Genomic DNA, 21,719 nt, shown 5'->3' with positions numbered 1-21,719 from the left:
CGGTATTCATCAGTGCTGCACTGTGTGCATTTTGTACTCAAATGTTTTGCAACAGGAGTTTAAGTGTCTGTAATCCGAAACTAAACAATATGAATTGTCTGGTTTGGGGACAGGAAGCAAAGGATTGTTCATTGACGAGGTGCATGTTTCAATCACCCCTTGGTATTCAAGTTAAGTTGATTTAGAATCTCCCTGACTTGTTTTTTAGCTTCTTGCTTAACTCGATACTGCCTCTGTGCAATAGGTTGATTTTTTAACTGGATTTTATGGTGAGGAGAGTCCTCATCCCATCCCACATGATTTTTATATAATGCTGGAGCCTGGGCCACAGCCCATTTTCTATCATAGGTGTATTTTTTATGAATAGGAATATGATTTGAGAAGGCTGGCATAATTATCTCTTTGCCATGTGGGCACTCCCTGACAAATTCAGTTGGCCAGTCTCATTCAGCTAGAAGAATGTCATAACCCTTGGATAGGTTATCCCAAAAGAGAGCTTTTATTTTCCTAGTTATGTCCCCCTCCATCCGGAGTGTTATTTCATATAACTTGTGGGGTAAACTAACCCTGGTGTCGGCAGTTTCAACTTGAATGCATTAATTCAAGTCCACTGTCTCCAGATGATCCATCAGGATCTTGCGAGCTATGGTCACTCCTGCTGCGCTGTCTAGCATTGTTTGGGCCCACTTCTTTTTGGTGAATTGAATTTTCTTATTTTTTTGGACGTGGTGTTTTTCTTTAGACTTCACACGTTCCTCTTTTTGTTCTGATCGTCCTCTTCTCTCGGATTTCTGCAAGAAAGTCTGAAAGGTATGAGAGGAAGGAGTATCAGTATCTTGATATCTATCAGGATTTCTTAAAGTATCCCTATTTCTAAGGTTATACCTTTTTTCAGAGGGCTCCCGTTGGGGAGACCTACCTCTGGACTGCGAATGCTTCTCTTTAGGAAGTGTTTGCTTAGTGTTTTACCACTTCTTTTTAGGAGTAGTGAGATTATTTTTAATAAAAACTTTTTCAGGAATTTCAGTTAGCTGGGGTTTTAACAGTTTCCCACCCAAACTATCTCTACCTAGTTCTGCATATGATTTTTCAATAATTCTTGCCAGCTCATATGGTTGGTCTGTTATATCTGTTTCTTTTAACTTCTGGTGGATTGCCACGGATGCTGCTTCACCTTTGATGTTGGCTTATAGTATAGCCGAGACCTGTTTGAAATCTTTCAGTAATTTCATACCTAGATTTAAGGCCGGTTCTGGACCGTATTAATTTTGAATCTGTCTCAGAACGTCTGGTTTTACCGCCATAGACGGGACACCATGTGTTTTTGTGTAGATTGAAGCAAAGACTGTACCCCAAGTGTCACAATCCTCCACAGGCGGTGCTATCCCCATTGGTAAACAGATTATTAGAATTCTGTGTTTCTCATGAGGTGTACTATCAGGGAATACTGACTCAATTTGAGTAATTATTTGTGCTAACCACAATGAAATTTGTTCCCTTTTGGCAGGCATTTTATCAATGACTGATTGTATAGTCTGTGGTGTGATTTTGTTTGTGTTCCCCTGGTGAGGGGTGTGCTGTGGAATCCTTACAGTAGGTTGGACTCTTAAGGTCTGCATGACATATTGAACCAATTGTCTATGTATTTTAATTAACTGTTTCAGCTGCGCTAACAGTTCTTGACCTGTCATGTTTTCTATGTCAGGATGTGGTGTATAGCTGGCTAGTACCGGCCATGTAGATCCTGGTCTACCTAGTGGACCGAGCCTGGTAATGTGAATTTGATGTTGTAGGGCGCCTTTATACCAGAGCTGATGCTCTTGGTAAGTTAATGGAATTTCCACGTCCTCATAAGGAACGTATTCTGTTGGAGGTTCCTCTACTTTGTAGTAGTGCAACTCGTGTGTGTCTCCATCTGCTGGAGGAAAGTGAATCCATGAATAGAATACCTCTGTCTGCCGGTATTCATGTGCCTCTATAACAAAGATTACTTTACCACCTCTCGATGATACTCCATTATTTATCAGTTTGTAAGTTATAGTTTTCCTTATATTTGCCGGGATGATTATAGCATCCGGGTCATTCTCTAGGAGATTTCTGTCATTTAAGGCTGCTTGAGCTGCTGCTGCCGCTCTTTCTAATTCTTCGTCAGTATCCGTCATTTCGCCGACTTAGAATTTGCAGAGCAAGTTTACAAAAACTAATATGTAGGATTTTTGTCCTACTCAGGTTTGGGGGATATTATCCTTTCACCCACTCCAGACGTCTATTGGAGTATTTACGGGAGAAAGGGGTCTGTGTGAAAAGCACGACTGAGTTACTCTAGTATCTAGCGTTAAATTATCGCCTTACCAAACGTTGGGCGCCATGTAGTGTAGTTCCTATATTCCCAATAGGCTCTGCGCATTGGAATAACATATACTATAGTTTAGACGTAGGACTGAGGTCGACTAGGTCTCTATCGTATATATTAGACTTAATTGTGAGTGCCAGCTAGCTCAGAGGGAACTAGAAACTTTCTCGAATTCACAAGAAGGGATTAGTATCTGACAACCGCATAAACATGACAACTTTGTTTCCCAAGAATAACAAATCAATCTCTAGAGTTGCAGACACAAGAGATAGCTATTTTACTCAGTCAATCGTGCATGCTTCGTTTCACCAGAGGTGCTGAGAAAATAGAGACACGAGCGTTTTCAATAAAATATATTTATTGAACAGTCTTCTTTCTCAAGCATAAGAAATGTACTGCTACAATCGTAATACTGGTTATAAAGTACAGAGCATATAATCCGAAAAGTATTATAAAGTAGTTCTGTAAAAGCATGATATGGTTTCTAAGCTATAAGTTGCCTAAAACATATAAAATACAAACAGTGATAAAATAATGACTAAAAGTACTCAACTGGTGCTTCTAAAATAAGCCTACCCCGGTGTACCTAACCTAGGTCTAGTACAAGGGAAGAAGTAAGTGAGGAGTAGCTTAAGTTTAGTATTTCTCTGCCAAGAATCTATCCAAGAATTCTCTAAGGGTCTAATCAGCTCCGTACCTTGGTTTAGAATGAAGGAGGTCTTGTATATCTATCTCAGGACTCGATTTCCCAGCAACACGCAAGGGTAGCCTGGAAACACTGGAGCTGGATTTCTTGGCAGGAGAAAAGACAGCGTCTCTCAGTGCGTTAGTTGGAGGGTCGGCTTCCTTCAGCACTTGTTGTTGCAGGGCGTCGGGCAAGTAGTAAGTCAATCTGCTCCAAACCACCGTGTGTCTGTCTGGGCAAATCTAGGCATATTTATACTTTGAAGGTGCCGTGTCTGACGTGTGATTGGACTTAATACCGTCATCAAAGACTCAGTTCTACCAAAAGTCCATGATTTCCTTGATAAATTAGTATTCAGGCAAGGGGAAGTCCCTAGCTGCTGAAGGCGGGTTTCTCTAAGAAATCGTAGTTGATTCTTGGAATTTAGTGGAAGTAGCCATGCCGTATTTGGGCTGCATAGGCTCAGTCTAAATATGGTATTTATTTCTATGCCTATATAAGGATCGAACACTCTATACCTATATAAGGGCATGAATCGGGAAAAATTACACTAGAGTCCTAGATTCATTTACAACACCATATTGCTTCTTTGATGAATAGATTCAGTAAAAACTGTGTAACTCCATTAGTTGATACATCCAGCTAAAAATTCAAATCAATAATGCAGTTTGCTTCAGGGAGGTTCAGGTGGGCACATATTGTTAAAACAAAAGTCGTAGAACTCACATTCCCACTCTTTAGCAGCCAAGTATGGCCATTCAGGAGATGCGCCCCTGTGGCTTTGCACTTTTTCTCTTTATGATCTCCACACAGCTGTTTGCTCATCATATGTGTCACTTTGATCTTATGGCTCCCAGCTTTCAGGAATAGTTGACAGTATTTTGCCTGCGGTCAGGTAGCATCTTAGAATGTGACCTCTTTTGGGGCAATAGTCTCCAGGCAAAACTTGCTTTCTAACTGCACTATGCCCTTTGTTGCGGTCTGTACCACTAGTAGTGAACTCTACTGATCGTGACCCTCTAATACCTACAGTTGAGTCTCTCAAACCCTAAACCCCCCCTCAGGTTGAATGCCTGCTATCCCAGTAGCTTGCTGGTCCCCAACAGCTTGACTGATCTGAGTGTGAGCTGCAGGCACCCAGTTCGGGAGACCCCGACGCTTAACAGCAGTGTTGGTGACTGGGATGACTTGGAAAGACTACTTCCAGTGAAGTTCCAATCATGTTATTTGCACGTGCTTCTTCACAATTACCCAGTCTTCCAGACTGAGTTCATGGAACTGCTCCTGTTGGACCATGAGGACAGCTTCTCCAACCTGGTGAGAGACAGAACTACCACATCAGCAGGGTCCTTGCAATAGTCCAATATGAGATAATTTGTAATATTGACTAATGCATTTGCAGAAACAGCTGGCAGCCTCATCACAAATCCTATGATCACTTTGTGAGGCAACAATCCTGTCCTTCTATCTGGAGCACTTCCCAAACTCATCAACACAAGAGGCAATGCATCTAGCCCCTTCAGAGATGTAGAAGACCACACTTTCGCCAATCTGGATTTCATGTTGACATTAACTTGTTCACCAATTCCAAGCCTCCGTTCGGTAACTGAAATGAAGCTTCTGCTCTACCTGTAGTGCTGCACATAACATTTTAGGATCTCATTGTTAAAGTGAGTTCTATGGTCTGACTCCAGAGAAGCCGGAATACAAATCTCGGAGTAAGCTTCAACTCATTTTTAGGAAACTGCACACAATAACCAAAACATATCTCAAACCATTGTAATGGGGCATTTCAATGAAGTCCTTTTGCACCCAACTGAAAAGACCTGCAAAATTACCAAAGTGACTCATGACAGCCTGTGTTCTTCCTGGGTTTGGTTGCTGACATTTTAAGCAACAATGACATAATAATTCTGCAGTTGCTCTAAATCTGGAATTGTACCACACCTGTTGGAAAAGTCTCATCATTGCATCTCTCCCAACATGTGCGGGACCATGGTAGTGCCTTGGAATTGGTGACAATAATCTGTCAGGCTATACCAGGGTGCCATCAACGTAAATCCATACATCATTGTCCCTCTTGGCAAAGCCTGCTGCTCTCAACCCAGCCTTCTGCTTATTTCACCTTATCCTATAGCTTCCTAACATCCTCCCATGTGTCTATGACTGACAACATCAGGGTGCAATCTGTGGCATCGGAAGTGTTTGCCAAGATCTCCTCGTTAAATTTGTGCACTTTCAGGGAACAGTATCTCTTCATTTCATCTTCGTAATGGTTACCAACTGTGACATTGTCAGTACCTTGTCGATGAGCAACACACTTCACAACAGAAATATGGGCAGGCAATTGTAGAGACTGCTAAAGGTTCCTCACTCATTTCTCATTTCTAAAGGACAAACCAGAAGATGCCATGAACCCTCACTAAGACCACAATTGCCAAAAGTCATGTTCAACTCCAAAGCCATACTGACTATCAGTGTAAATTTAAACTCATAGCTGTTCTGAAATGGTGCTTGCTTGTGTCAGACCTATAAACTCTGCAACCTGTGCAGAAAATACTCCTTGCAACCATGATGGTTCCACAACACCTCCAACAGTACACACAGCATACACAGCTTTCAGATTTCCTTCATTGTCTCTCAAAGAGGAACCATCAACAAATATTATGTGATCAGATGCAGGCAGTGGCTCATCAGAAATATCAGGAGGGGATTTCATGAACAACTCAGTCTCATCCAAGCAATCATGTTCGGCTTCATTCACAACACTCATTTCCAGGCATCTGCATCAATGTAGGTGGATTCAACACCATGCATCTTTTCAATGCCTCATTCTCTGCACCCAAGAAGACTTGCTCATACTTTGTCTGGTGACTATTGGTTAGATAATGTGTTCCCATATGAGTCAACAATATCTCCACTAAATGGGGCACAAATACTGTCAGTGGGTGACACATATAAATACTTTTACATTGCTCAAGACCCACAAATGTAGATATGATCACTTTTAGACATACAGGCAAAACAGCCGCAACAGGATCAAGGGTCGCTGAGAAGTAGGCAATGGTGGTACAGGCTCTGATTATATCTTAACTCGATTATGCAAATATCTTAAATCTAGGTATCTCAGATTGCCTTATGCAGAAACTTCAAAATATACAAAACCATGGCCATTCACCTTCTGCTTAACCTTCCTAAACATATCTAAATATCTCAGTATTGCCACCAACTGCACTGGCTCCCAGTGAAGAAAATAGTCCTATTTAAAGTCCTTACAGTGGCACCTGCAGCCTTTTACAGAACAGAACCCAAATACCTACAGGATAAACTGACTCCCTATCATCCTGAAAAACTCTCCGATTGCAGTCTGCCCTCCTACTGTCTCTACCTTTCACCAGACGGAAGGAATGTGGAAGCTCCACTTGCTCAGTTTTGGCAGCCAAATACTGGAATGAAGTCCCTTTAACCCTTGGACACATCCCCGAAAACAAATCCTTTGCAAAGAAGTGTAAATACACCTGTTCAAAGATTAACTTGGTCAAGCTCCCGCTTTGCCCTTGCCCAGCACCAGGACACTCCAGCAGTAGCTGTGCGCTTTACAAATCTTTACATTCATTCATTCAATAAGCCACAGGTGGTCCATGCATTTGTGTCAACACTGAAAGAGTACAACCTTCTCTCTCACTGCAGAATAACATAAAGCACTTGTTGCAATCAGGCATTCCCAAAGTTGGTGCCCTGCAAAAGTTTCCTTTGCAACTCTGTGATGGCTGTCATGCAATTGTCTTCCCAGGGTACCAGTTCTGACACATATTTTTGTGTAAACCTCTGTAGAGGCTTTGCTGTCAAAGAAACAATTGAGTCCACTGTCTGCCCACCATTCCTAAGAACATGCGGACATCCTTTTGGGACACTGCAGGGTTCATGTTAAGAATTGCTGAGATTCTTTCCTGTGACACTTTCCTTGCTCCTTTCTCAATGTTGTGTTCTAAGTAAAGGACTTCAGTTTGGCAATTCTGTATCTTATTTGAGGAAACTTTGTGTCCATTCTCTACCAGATGATTTAACAATGCAATAGTGTCAACTCTGCAAGCTTCTTTTGTAGCTGACACCACCAGTAGGTCATCAATGTACTGAAATAACACTGAGTAATTCAGCATTTTCAGGAATTCAAGATTATTTTTGAGTATCTGATCTAATATTGAGGGGCTTTCCATATACCCCTGTGGTACTTGGAAACTATGTCAACATGCTACTACCAAAGCAGAAAGCAAAGAAAAAATTGTCTGTCTTCATGCAATGGAATCAAAAAGAAGGCCTCACACAAGTCAATGATTGAAAATCATTCAGCCTCACATGGATTCTGCAATAAAATCACAGCTAGGTTCAGTACCACGGAAAAACAGGAAACAACCATGGCGTTCACCTTGCGTGAATCCTGCACAATGCAATACTTGCCATTCTGATTCTGCACACCCATAATGGGAGAGTTACATGGAATTCCCATTATCTCCCTCAGAATCCCTTGCAAAGGTTTCTGGAGGCAAATTGTATTATGGGATTCGTAGGAACTCTGCATTCAGTTTGATTAAAATTCAGACTGAGTCAACACCTTTAATTTGTCTGATATGTTTATCTGTAAAGTCTCAAATGTCAAAGAAAACAGTGTCTCTCTGGCAAATCCTCACATGTGGGGAGAGGAGACATCCCAATATCTGACTTTTGTTGAGCAAGATTGAAAACAACATCCTCATCATTCATATGGAATTCCATTTCTCTGGGTGTGCAATAGATTGAACAGTTCAGTTTACAAAGTAAATCTCAGATACACTGGACTTGTGTCACACACCACAAATTGGTGTTCATCCTCAAAGGATCCTATTCTAACAGTCATTAGTTAAATTTAAGTAGACATATTTCAGTTTGTAACTCTGATAACTGAAATACTTTCTCCCCCCAAAAGGTTTATTTTTGGGACCACTGCTGTTCTTACTGTAGAGCGAGTAACAGCAGTATTGACAAGTGATAAGATAGGATTCCTAGCTACATAGAGACTTCTCTGGTCTACCACGAGGACTGAGACAAGCATGCAGTCCTCCTGCCCCCTCAAGCACAATCATGCAAACGGGTGTTGGTCACTGTCGTCCAATTATTAAAATATTGCTGTGCTGCATTCTGATTTTGGTAGGTGTTTTGATTCATATTGTATCTTTGCACCAGAACATTTTGTTGTGGAATAGGAACTTGTGGCATTTGCATTTGCTGTGCTACAATAGAATTCTGTATTCCCTGTCCCTGTATCTGTTGAGACTATCCCATGTTATTCCATTGAGACACTGCATAAGCGATATTCTGCATCTGATTTCCCATGTTATTCAAAACAAACATACACTCATGTCTCCAGTGGCCAAGCTTTCTGCACAAGTGACATGGATATCTCTTTACAAAAGAGACACCTCAATATCTGTTTTTGGATCCAACTGACCTCTACCTCATGATGGGAAATGATGCTTTTGAAACCCATTAACACCATGCATCATCAGAACCTGATTATAACCTCTCAGTGCCTATTATGTGTTCTCAAAACCCATCGGATTCTGTCCTTTCAGCATCGCTTTTATATGTATTATCATTAATTTCTCCTTGAGTTTCTTGTGCCTCAGGTCAATATCTTCTGCACTATATTTTTCAAAATGCAATACTTAGGTTTACTTTGGTAACAAAGTATCTGTTGTCGAATCCTTTCAGAAATCTCAGGACTCAAACCCATGACAAACTTACAAACAAATTGTCCCAAATCACTGTCCGCAATAGTATCTGATCAGCTGTCTTGCTTGAGAATCTGTACTGACATTGTGTAAAAAGCATGTATTGACTTGGGTAATCCTGGCAACCTCAAACCAAACAATTTCTTTAGGGGAAACTGTAGGAGCTGATTACACCTTTGGTTTTGCAGGAGTGGCACTCTCACATCGCCAAAGTCGACCGCCGGCCACCCACCAGATTAGTAGTATTCTCCTGGACTGGCGGGTGGTCTTTTGTAATTCCCAGGACAGTGCCTTTGTAAAAGGCACCCCAATGGGAATTCAAAAGCAAGTTCCTGCACGGCATGGACTGCTTAGTCCATGCTGTGCAGGAACTGAGCATGTATGCACAAAGGGGGCGCACCATGTGCCCCCCTGAATGCATCCCAGTGTTCAGTGGCAACAGAGGGCCCTGTAGTGCCCCCTTTATTTCCCCACTGCCAGCCTTTTCATGAAAAGACTGGCGGTCGGGAAACTCAGAATATGCTTGCCGGTGCTGTGGAGGCATCGCCAAGCACATTGCTGCCTCAGACCATCACGCAACGACCAGGGAAGGCAGTTCCATGGTAATTGTGGCGGTCTCAAAATGGCCCAATGGCAGTACTGGTAATAAGGGGATTGGACCACTGGTGCGGTGGTCCCCGACCGCAGCAGCACCTCGGATGGCCTACCAAACTCGCAACAAGGCCCTTAGTCTTCCGGTGTGTTATCAGGTGATGATATTTCCTCATTAACTCTGGAGATGGTGCACCAGCTCTAGAATCTCTTGGAGGTTCTCCCTCTGGCCATTCCACAGCAATCTAAGATTTGGCCCACAAATCTGCTGTAAACACAATTTGAAACACAATATTCAAATCAACCCATAAAACCTTTGAGAGTTTCACAAATTGTTCGAACAGTCTCTCCCATTCCTCTTGCTTTTCTCTCAATTGAGGAAAATCATTCGTAATGACAAAACATCTTGTCTAGTCTATGGTAAGTAAGTGGACATACCCTCCTCCGGGCACTTCCCTCATAGGGAGCATTCACACATCTCTTTCACTGCCACCACAGAAATCAGGTGGTGACTGCACTCAAACTCGCTTCGTTTCCCTCTTCCCATCTGCCTTCCCACTTTTCTCTGTCATCCCATAATCTGATTAACTTCATTAGCTCTTTTATCTGTAAAATCCTTCTTGGTGCTCTCATTTTCTCATTGTCTTTGCCAGTAAAATCCATCCTGCAAGACCTCTGTAAACCCTTTGAATTCCGAATATCTACCCCATTTGTCTCAGCCAATTCAAAAATCTCTCATAATTCGTATTTGCTCATCTTGTAACGTTTTTACAGAGAAACAATAGTTCATCCTCTTCATAAGCCTCGAATCTAATAGGGCCAAGTGTTTACTGAATCATTTCTTCTAATTCCACCTTTTCTCGGCTCACATCCAGAAAGCAGTTTACTTATCTGAACTACATTTTGTGCTGCACTTTGACCTGCACCCACATCTGAAACATGAGCTGAACTAGAAACTGAAGGTTGAGACAAGACTGAATTTATAGTTGGAATTGGAACTGAAACTGGAGCCAACGCAGAACTCTGGGTATTTAGGGTACTTTATTTTTTAAATCATTCATCAACTTCTTGAGGAGTAAACCCCAATTGCTCTCCTGTACTATTCATATTCAAACTTCAACAAGGAAAATGTGTACTTGTTCCAGTTTGCACACATAGTACAGAAGAATCTGAACTGAAACACCCATCAGCACAGTCATATCAGAAGCATGATAATTCATTTTAGGAGGCCCACTCGTTCTGGGACAAGAAAAACATGAAAACCTCTGCACCATTCTTTGCATCACAGCAGCCTGAGACTGATCAGGAACAATGTTCGTAGCAGCATTATTTGGCCCGCATTGGAACCACGGGAGGGTGAATCAGGGATTTTACTGTCAAATCCAAAGAATTCCTGTGTACTGTATTTACTCTGGTAGATACAAAGAAATTATGAGTTGTATTTACTTGTGACCCATACTTGTAAAGGGGCACAACAGGTCCAAAGGTAACGGGAACAGTTAAAAGCATCTGGAGTATGAGAATCGATCATGTTTGTTGGAACTGACATGTCTGTCAGCCTGCTTATAGGAGAAATAAGCATTGGTCCCTTTGGTACTTCAGGCATCAAAGGAGCATTAGATCCCTCATGTGTTCTCATTTGCATCGGGTCTCGATTTGATGAATCATTATAAAGTGGTGGGCGATTTAGTAATAACTCATTCAAATCTTTGTCATCAATGTCACTGTCTTCTCCCTCTTTCACTGTTCCAGCTCTGTCTGTTTCTAAATGTTTCTTTTTCTACTTTCACTTACCCCTAACTCCTTCCTCAACTTCTAACACCAGATACATTTGTGTGCCGTGTATTATTTCTTCTATACCCATTTTCCGGTGAGTATCCCATCTAGCTTCCGCACAATGATCCATTATTCTGCTATACCTCCCTTGGAATTTCTCTCCATCTTTCTGTTGAACAATATGCTCCCAGGTATTTAAACCCCCAAGAACAATTGGTCTAACAGTCGCTTTCATGTTGTGTTTTCTTTTCCTTAAATTTTCTAAAATTCTTTTCTGTAATTCCTCATCCTGCTCAGTAAGTGTATGCCAAAACTTAAACCACAGACATTAATGTAACCTTTGTACATCATAACAATGTTTCCTGGCTTACCCTCAGGCAGTACTTCTACCTTTGTTTTAGAAAATACGGGAGCACTTTTAGGGACATTCTGGTGGTGATACAGGCTTTGCCTTATTTACAAGGCAGCATTAAACTATTATACGAGGCTTAATGCTGCCATGTAAATGAGGCACCCTACCACACGATACGCAGCATGAAAGGGCAGGGAATGGATGGTGCAGTGGGCGGTCCTCCACAACACCTATTGACTTTGACGCTGTCCCTTATTTACAAGGGTGGGGTAAACTAAAATATAGACCCCCAAAAAACTGTTCTTAGCCAGGCGAAATGAGGAGACATGCTTTATTTCTCCTTGTTTTTGCTGTTTCTATGTATGCTGCATTGTGTAGCACATATTGAAACAGGAAAATGCCACTTGATTGTTTATGTGCACAAAGGTGCCCCTTCCTGCACATAAATAACCTTTTAAAAAAGTGGAGTGTTGCAACTACTATATGTTCTGCATTCTGCAGTATAAATAGAAGCTATAAAATGCCATTGGTGATTGTTAACACCTTCCTTCAAATAAACAATCTTTCCCTGCAATGCAGGCACCATTGCATAATGGTGCAAGAGTGCCTGCATTGGCTCTAGGCAGCTGCAATTAGTGCCAGCACAGGGTGAAAGCAGGGCTGCACTGTATTCTTGTAAATACGCTGCAGCCCTGCATTTCTGAAATGGCGGAGTGCAGTGTTAAGCCAATGGAGTGCAGTGAATATGCCCCGCGGTCTCATCTTTCCTTATTAATTTCTGTAATGACTGGAACATTTTCACTTTTATTCAATTCTGTATTCACATTTACAATTCCCTAAATTCAATAAATGATAAATGGTATCCTGCCACAATCCACATGTTCAGCAATCCCAACAAATACCAGCACAACTCTTATGACGTAATCAATCAATCCCACTGCAGCTTCACATTAACTGACTTATCACAGCGCAGGACCTTGTCATGTCAAACTCGCTCCTCGTAGCAGCTTACTCTCCTTCACAATATTATTTTGTGCTTTTTCTCAAGGCAAAATATGACAATACAATGTGTGCAACAAATAAAACGGTCTGCTCAACTAAAGGATATCCACACTCACAAGGTAAATAAACATTCTATATTCATCCACTGCAATGAAACCTCGACCTGCCGTATTTCACCCTTGGTTGATATAGTTAGTTTCTGTGCAGCTGAGATCAACCATATCAATTGTGTACACATGAAGAGAAGCCTTGCCAAGGTATTGTCGACAATGACTCAGGATCAACACCACAAGCCAGCATAAAACACGCGATACATACCGCAGGCAACACTGAGACAAACCACAGGTAAATATCTTGAGATCTTTGGCCCCGACGGAGCATTTACAACTTCAACTTGTCACAAAAGTGCCTCACTCATGTATGGACTTTAACCATATAGACTTTAACCACTTCACTCTGCTCAACAACACAACGCCATTAAAAAAAAACAAAATTTTAAGCAAAGCAATAGAAACGAGTATCCTTATTGATACTCACACTCCTTTGCTGCTGCTACACGTTGAATCTATCCAGAGTGCTACTCCATAAAACCTCCTATTTTCCTATTCCCTGGACATTAGCAGGAGAGACGCAGTAGTCTGGAAGGGGTTAGGGGACGGCATACATTGTGCTCATTTGACTGTTCCACTGCTTCTCTAAATGCCTGACTCATTCTCCAAGTGCATACACAGTGATTGAGTTCTCATAGTGCTAATAGTTATCATCACAATAAGTTTATAAGCACTTATATGTCTACAGAGACATTAAATAAGCACATCCTTCTGTCAGGATGGTTCTAAGACTAGACACAGACTCACAGTGTGATTGCAGACAGGCAAGACAATTCCCTGGACTTTAGTAGAAAAGACTCAATAGTTGGAAAGGGTTAGGGGACCGCATACATTGTGCTCCTTTCACTGTACGATAGCTTTTCTGAATGCCTGACTCATTCTCCATGTGCATACACAGTGACTGATTCTCATGGTGCTAATAGTTATAGTCACGATAAGTTTATAAGAACTTATATGTCTACAGAGAGATTAAATAAGCAAATGGTTCTGTCAGGATGATTCTAAGACTAGACACAGACTCACATTGTGATTAGAGACAGGCAAGACTATTCCCTGGACTTTAGTAAGAGACACTCAGTAGTCTGGAAGGAGTTAGGTGACCGCATTCATTCTACACATTTGATTACAGCACTCCTCGTGTGAATGCACAAATCATTCTGGAAATGCATAAGCAGTGACTTGGTTCTAATACTACTAAAAGTTGACAAAGGGATAGTTTTTTAAGCAGTTATGTGTCAGCAAAGAGATGAAGTAACCACATGCTTCTGTCACAATGGTTACACAAGTGGACACAGACTCACAGTGTGATTCTAGACAAGCTAAACTATTCCCTAGACTTTACCAGAAGAGATTCACTAGTCTGGAAGGGGTTAGGTGAGCGCATACATTCTACACATTTCACTACAGCACTGCTAGTGTGAATGCCTGAATCATTCTGCAAATGCGTAAGCAGTGACTGGGTTCTAATACTACTAAAAGATGACAAAAGAATAGGTTTCTAATCAGTTATGTGTCAGGAGAGACATGAAGTAACCACATGCTTCTGTCAGAATTGTTACACAACAGGACAGAGACTCACAGTGTGATTCTAGACAAGCAAGACTATTCCCTGGACTTTGGCAGAAGAGACTCACTAGTCTGGAAGGGGTTAGGTGACCGCATACATTGTGCTCATTTCTGTGTACCATAGCTTTTCTGAATGCCTGACTCATTCTCCAAGTGCATACACAGTGACTGAATACTCATAGTGCTAGTAGTTATCATCACAATAGGCTTATAAGTACTTATATAACTGCAGAGAGATTAAATAAGCACATGCTTCTGTCAGGATGGTTCTAAGACTAAACAGAGACTCACAGTGTGATTGCAGATAGGCAAGGCTATTCCCTGGACTTTAGTAAGAGAGACTCAGTAGTCTGGAAAGGGTTAGGTGAGCGTATGCATTCTGCACATTTCATTACAGCACTGTGTTGTATCTGTAGTTACAGTTGGTATAGCCCACACACACACACACACCATCCCTCTTTTTCCCCTGTTGGTTCAGCCCACCTGTCAACATTCCTAGCTGAACGCCTGTAAGGTTATTCATGAGACAAGGGTTATGGATGTTTGCTGTTAGCACTTTGTGTCTGGTTATTAAACCTGTCACCCGATTCAAGTGTGCTTAGTTATTTCACTGACGACGATTGTTGGGAGGAGGCCAACGCGCGACATCCCCTCCAGGAGTTACCCAAAGGAAAAGGTGAATTATAATGAATTAAGAAGCGGAAAGTAAAGATAGCCGCACCAGCTTGGTGTGAAGGAACCAGCCAAAGGAACGTAGCGGTAAGGAAGAGCATCCGTAATTGAACGTGAACAAATAGATTAATGGAAAAGTGAAGGAAAAAACGGCGCAAATTCAGGAATATAGAGCAGTAAAACAAAAAAGGAAAGTGAGGGATCTTAGTGTTGGAGAGAATTCAAGGAAGCAAACAGCTGACTGAAGCGTGTGAGGGGAGAGGTGGTGAGAAGCGACAGGTGCAGCTAATGTCAACACGAGTTGCGAAGTAAACGCGCTGTCAGCAGCAACGTCTGTGTGGAAGTGGCAGACGGCGGATTGCGCTAAGGATCCCAAGCAGAAAAGCTACGTGTGTCTAGCTGACCAAGCGTGAGGATTTGGCAAAATTGAAGGGCGCAGGCAGTGTCACCACGAGTTATAAGGTGAATTGTGCTGCCAGCTGGTGTCGGGTCATGCAGAGGAACAACAGCGGCTGGGAAGAGGCGTGAGGGGCAGAGCGCATCTGGCCAAGCGAGGAGAGAGGCACCCTAAGCAGCGCAGAGCGGCGAAAGCAGCGTGTGAAAAGTCATCTGTGAATGCAGCGCGTGACAGACAAAGTCATTTTGAGGAAAAAAAGATTTTTATAACCTTACTTTGTCAGGTGAAAAAACGGCCAGTGTTGAGGAAGAGAAAGGGAAGGCTCTGAGGCTGCCTGACATCGCGTGTGGGAAGGAAAAGAAAAGTTACTTCAGGCATAAGCAGATTCTGTGGAAAAGTAAATTTTGTCATGTTCTGTGTCCCTACGCCTCATCCATCATATGTTATGTGTGCATGATTAAATATGCATATGCATTCCCCATGTCCGATTCAAGACGCAATTATAGTTGTGTCCACCTCTGGTATGTCATTTCCCAGTCCTCATGAGTAATATGAGTATCAGGCCTATGTAAAGCTACGTTGCCACGTTTCTCAGTGTGCACGTTATTCTATTATAAAGTCCCCGTTTCTAGGCCTCAAAAGGGCCTGGACACCAGATTCAGCTCCTGTCTCCTGAAGCCTCGCTGAGGAGCGATCCAGCCCCCACCTGTATCCTCGACCCTTCACTTACTTCCTGCCTCTCAGTGCCCGGTCCAGCCTGGCTCTGCCTCTGAGTCTGCCAAGACTATGTTATGATTCCAGCTATCAGTTTAGTCCTCCTTTTCTGCATTCCTAAGCTACTGAACTGCATCAATAGTTTCCGTCATTGTCTAGCCTATTCGGCCCCATGTTAAGAGAAATACTGTATTTAATGGTCATTTAATATTCTTCATCACGCACTACATGTAGAATAAATGCCTGCTCTAGCCTTAGAGTCTATTAGCTTTCCCCCTTATGACTTCTAGTTTATATCAACATGTTCTCTAAACATCAGATACTAGATACTGTTTAGGTACATGTCGCTCCGACCCTCCAGACTTCAGTCTCTGCTCCTAGCACAGAGTTCATAGCCCCCAGCTTCTCCTAGTGATACGTCATTGCCAGTTTGCGCGCACCATCAGGTTAGAGGTCCCGGCTCCTTAGGTAGCCCCCTCCATGGTTTCCGCCCCATTCATGACATATCCTGTTACGTCTGCACCACATGTCTATGTATACGCCCAGTTACACCTCTTTTCCCCCCTTATCTTTCGCGACTGCTACGCGTCACACCTTCTGCTCCACCCACTGCTACGCCTACTGCAATGTAATGCTATGTGTTTGCGTTATGTATATATGCTCATGTATTGTTATTAAAAGTTAGCGCGCTCATCCCAGATCCAGCCCCAGCAGCTGCTGGGCCCTGTCATCCTATTCCTATGCAGGTTGTCCTGTTCCTGTCCTTATGCTGTAATAAACCTGCAAAACTCCTACTACCTCGAATTTTGACTCTTATTTATTGAGCTATCTGTTATTCATTCATTCATTCAAAAATAGATCCGGTATTATTTATTTATATACCACATAATGGCGCCTGAACAGGGACTTGCCCTTTCCCCACGCGTCGGTGAAGCCACGCCGACCCCCTGACCCTCTGCAGTCGTGACGGAACTCTTCTGCGCAGTGGCAGATATTTCTGCTCAAGTATCCCTCAGGCCCACGGAGGAGACGGAGGAGGCGGTCCAGCATCCAAACGAGACGGTGGAGGAACGCGGCGAGTCCCGACCAGAGCCCAAGCCAAGAGTCCAAGGTCCGAGGTATCCGGAGGTCCACCCGTAACTGAAGTCCGAAGTTCGTCGTCGTCGTCGTAGCAGTGCAGTCCAGTCCGAGGCCTTCCGTTCTTGCTGCCCGGTGAGTACCGTTACTGGGGTGGTATCTAGACAGGGTCAATTTAATTGACTCTGGTCTGTGGGTTGGTGGTACACAGTCCCACAAACGAAGTGTCCACTTCGGTGGATACGGGTCCTGACGTGTCTCTTTAAGAGACCGGTAAGTTTCGTACTGTTTCAGCAGTGCATCTAGTTCCTGTTCTAGTCAGTTCTGTTCTCGAGAAATTTCAAGTGTTCTGTTCGCAGTATTTCCAGGTAGTATTCTGTTCGAACTGTTATTTTAAATGTCCTTCATGTATTTTAATGTCGTGGTATGAATGTGGAATAGGTATCGTGTTCATTGTGTATTGTATTGTGTCCAGATTATAGTCCAGTCATGCCGCTCTTCTCAAAATTACGTCAGTTAAAGACTAGAAAGGGTCTGCTGGAAGCAGCAGTTCCCGTCCCGCCCAGGGACAGTCCAGGTCACTTTATGTATCAGAAACATGGCATAAGTGCCATATTGTATCTAGATTTATGGGTAGAGTATACCAAACAGTTAGAAGAAAAGTATAGATGGCCCGTATCGGGTACATGGGATGCCGAGTGCATCATGCGAGTAGAAGAAGCATTATGGAAAAAGAAAGCCAGACAATCACAGAAAGATGCCATCGAGCTATGGCGTAAAGAAGCTCATAAAAGAACTGAAAAAGAAATCAGAAAGTCAGAATTAAGTAGAGAATCCTTAGAGCGAGCACAAGAAAAAGAACTAATCGAGATAGGTGAACAAGTCAAAGCCGAACAGTCAGACAGACAGAGGCAGGCCCTTATTAAGGGTATGTATCCTCTTCTTGCCAAGGGCTTGCCAAAAGCGACCCCGGAGGCATCCAGTAATTTCCCGCCACCGTTAGTTCCGACCAAGCTACGTCACAAACCGACCGCAGCTGATATTTTCATCTCGTCCTATTTGGACGACACAGTCCCTGAATATGTAAATCCTGTCCGCGCTCCGCCAGTCCCTGTAAATCAGGTAATTCCTACTCCCCCAGACACCGGGGTGTCCTTAACAGCCCCCCCGGGTCAGCCCGCCATACAAGTCCAGCCCACGTTACAATTACCCACCCTGCCAGGACGAAAAGCATCAGTTGATGATTCTAGTTTAGGGGCCGCAGGAGGAGGTCTTCCTCAAACCCCGCCGCCATACAAGCGTTTATCAGCACTCGAATTACATGCTCAAGCATCACAGCGTACTCCTAAAAGTAATAAGTCTGTTGCAGAGATCAGGCAAACCCTTGGCGAGTGTGTCTATGACCCAGTTCCAGGCGAGTTTAATATGGTTTTATATTCCGTACGCGTAAGGAGAGTGACCGAGTATCTAGTCACCCTGCCGAATATGAAAGAAGATCTAGACAGGATATATCGTTTCATCCGTACAGGGGATGACCCACAAAGTATTAGTGATGCCATGTCTCAAAGGAAAGCCGAGATTCAGCGCATGATATTAAAGTTCTTAATTAACTGTCTAATAAGAGAACAGGATCATCCGTCTAAAGACCCGGAAGAAATGAAAACTCTAACAAAGTGGAGTGATAATATAGCCGAAGGAAAGCACAATACCATTGGTGCCATGGAAAGTATGTACAAGAAAATCCGTAGAGAGATAACAAAAATACACGAACAGCGTAAAGCAGCACAAGTAAGCGAGAAAGAAAGTACCTCTGATCCTGAAGAGGAAGACGATGAGAATACCGCCAGAATAGCGTATGTAGGAAAACCTAGATTTCCAGATCGCCATTTACGTCTAGAACACAAGCCAATTTCCCATCATTCAGCACCAGAACAAGGTTCCCTAGAACAAGTATTCCAAGCTACCGATCACATTCTGAAATCACGAATCGGTTATAGTGAGTTAAGTACTATGCATGAACAAGAAATAGTTCGGTCAGCAGTCCGATGGATTACTGATTCTACCACTTTTCCAGACGAAATAGTGGCACAAATGTTTCTGAAAATGCCCCCAGCCGAGCAGCGACTGGTGGGTATGTATATGATTCAGCACCTCATTACTCTGTATGAGGGTCAACATTCTGATCCAGGCCCGTTACATGATATCCTGAACGAGTTACTCCAGTACAGATGGAGAGGTCTAGGTACCGATTTAATTAGTGTCATTCTAGAACAACGCCATAAATATAGAATGTTCTTGAACCCGCATTTCGTTCATGTCTCACCCCCAGAAAGTAAATCATTCTACATAGACAGACAGAATCCGTTACGAGAAGTCCACCCAGTCAGAGGAGCGGGTGGCGAAATGCAGCGAGTGTTTGTATACACTCCGATCACAAAGATGGAACTTCTAGAGATGAAGAAATTAATTCCCTGTCATGACAAAGATCCAGCAGGGTTCCATAGAGAATTAAAAGACATGCTCCGTATGGGAGAATACACATACCCAGATATCATTAAAATGTTAAAGGTCCTGTTGCCCGCAGGGGTGTATGAAAAGCTCAAAGAGAAAGAATGGGAGGTGGGAGAGAAAAAGATAGATTGGGCAGTCCTAGAAGCAGAAGATAAGATACGTGTACCAGGTACTGGTCTAGGAGAGAAATGTAAAGAATTACCGGAATTATTAATACAAGTTTTACCCAGATTATTGACAACTAGAAAAGAAGACTGGGATGCAATCTCAGCCTGTAAACAGAAACAAGAAGAAGACATTAGTGATTTTTATTCTAGGTTTGAAAAATGTTTCAGCATCAACAGTGGCCTCAAGACAAGTAGTGAGTCATACCCTCACCTTTTCGTTACTAAATTAGTCGAGAATTCAAGTCCACCAATTAAAAACCGAGTTCTGAAAGTCGAAAGTACCTGGCAAGCTAATACCCCGTCCCAGATGCTCCAGATGCTCCAGTATCACCAGAATAGAATCAGGGAAGAGCAAGAACACGAGAGAAAACGTATGAAAGACACGAAAATGAAAGTACTAGTTGCACAATCTGTTCCTCAAGACAGTCAGAAGAGGGGTCCGAATCAAGCCAGTCATCCTGCAGCACCCGTTAAAGGGAACTGCAATTATTGTAAACAGCCAGGTCATTTCATAAACGAGTGTACAGTTCTGAAACACAACATAGCTACTGGTAAGACTAAAGAAAGACCACGTCCGCCTAGACAAGAACAAGTTTCACAGACTCCTCAGTCACAGAATGCACCACAGACAGTTACAACACCGCAGCCTATTGCTGCAACACAGCATGTTACATCGCAGATGTACCAGTATGCACAGTCTGAGTATCCAGAGTACCAGCAGTATTCATGAAACAGCCTAGAGAGGGAGGTAGGCTTGCCTCTCATCGAGATACCTGTAGATCAAGAGGGTCCCTATGTTCACAGTCAAGTATTAGGGAAAGACAGAAAGTTTTTGATTGATACAGGGGCAAGTAGGACCACAATTAGTCACGCCGAAGTTCCAGGGGCTCCGCTCTCAGGCTCAAGAAATGTTTCCCTTGGATTTTCAGGAAAACCCATTATAAATGAAATATCAAAGCCAGTCACTCTAGAAGTAGGTCCATTGTCCCGTACTACTGATCTGTTACTTACTAAGTCATGTCCAGAAAACCTATTAGGCATTAAGACACTGAAAGAGTTAGGTGCAGTTATATGCTGTTCCCCAGAGGGAATACGATTGTTCCTACGTGACTTTAAGGGTCACTATGTATTACGAGATTTTGATTCAAGACTGTCTAATGTTCCACAGCATTTATGGGCGCAAGGTCCAACTGATGTAGGTTATATGCAAATCACACCTTATCGTGTGACTCTCAAACCAGGTGTAGTGTTACCACGAATCAGACAGTACCGATTGCCACCTGAGGCTGTAGCAGCCTTATCCAAAATTATTGACGAGCTCATGGCTCAAGGAGTGGTTGTAGAAACTGACTCCAACGTATGTAATTCTCCGATCATTCCAGTCATGAAACGTACTGATCCAAATGCACCCCCAGTATATCGATTAGTGATAGACCTACGAGAGCTTAATAAATGTATTATTCCGCAGTACCCAGTTGTCCCAGACATCTCTTCTCTATTGACAGCTATTGATTCCGAAGCCATGTTCTTTACAGTAATCGACCTCAAGAATGCATTTTTTAGTGTTCCAATTCATCCAGACAGCCAGTTCCTTTTCGGATTTTGTTTAAATGGAAGGAGCTATATGTTCACACGCGCTCCTCAAGGTTTCACAGAAAGTCCTAGTATTTACAGTCAAGCACTTAAGAGACAACTAGACAACATTCACATGCCAACTGACACTGCCCTGCTCCAGTATGTCGATGATCTACTGATCACAGCCCGTTCCGAACGTGACTGCGAGCGAGCGTCACTGACGGTTTTGTATTTCCTAGCCGAGATGGGGCACAAGGTGTCCCCTTCTAAGCTTCAATTCTGTGTCCAGCAAGTGGTATACTTAGGACACTTACTGTCCAAGAGGGGTAGGCAGTTGACACCAGACCGTATCCAGTTAATAGCGAGTCTTCCTCAGCCCAAGACCCAGAAGGAGGTACGTGCC

The 21,719-nt window shown here is 42.9% G+C and overlaps 1 long non-coding RNA gene across 1 annotated transcript in view; it reads right to left on the bottom strand.

Moving 5' to 3' along the window:
* LOC144827643 (uncharacterized) overlaps positions 1 to 15,605 on the bottom strand; it is a 199,912-nt gene extending 184,307 nt beyond the window's left edge. Inside the window, exon 1 of the long non-coding RNA XR_013610280.1 lies at positions 15,548 to 15,605. This is a non-coding gene — a long non-coding RNA (uncharacterized LOC144827643). The remainder of the gene's footprint in view (positions 1 to 15,547) is intronic.
* Positions 15,606 to 21,719: the final 6,114 nt, after the last annotated feature.

The sequence above is a fragment of the Lissotriton helveticus genome, chromosome 4_1 (assembly GCF_964261635.1).
Source record: "Lissotriton helveticus chromosome 4_1, aLisHel1.1, whole genome shotgun sequence".
Classification (NCBI taxonomy): Eukaryota; Metazoa; Chordata; class Amphibia; order Caudata; family Salamandridae; genus Lissotriton; species Lissotriton helveticus.
This window is presented reverse-complemented; position numbering and strand designations above follow the sequence as displayed.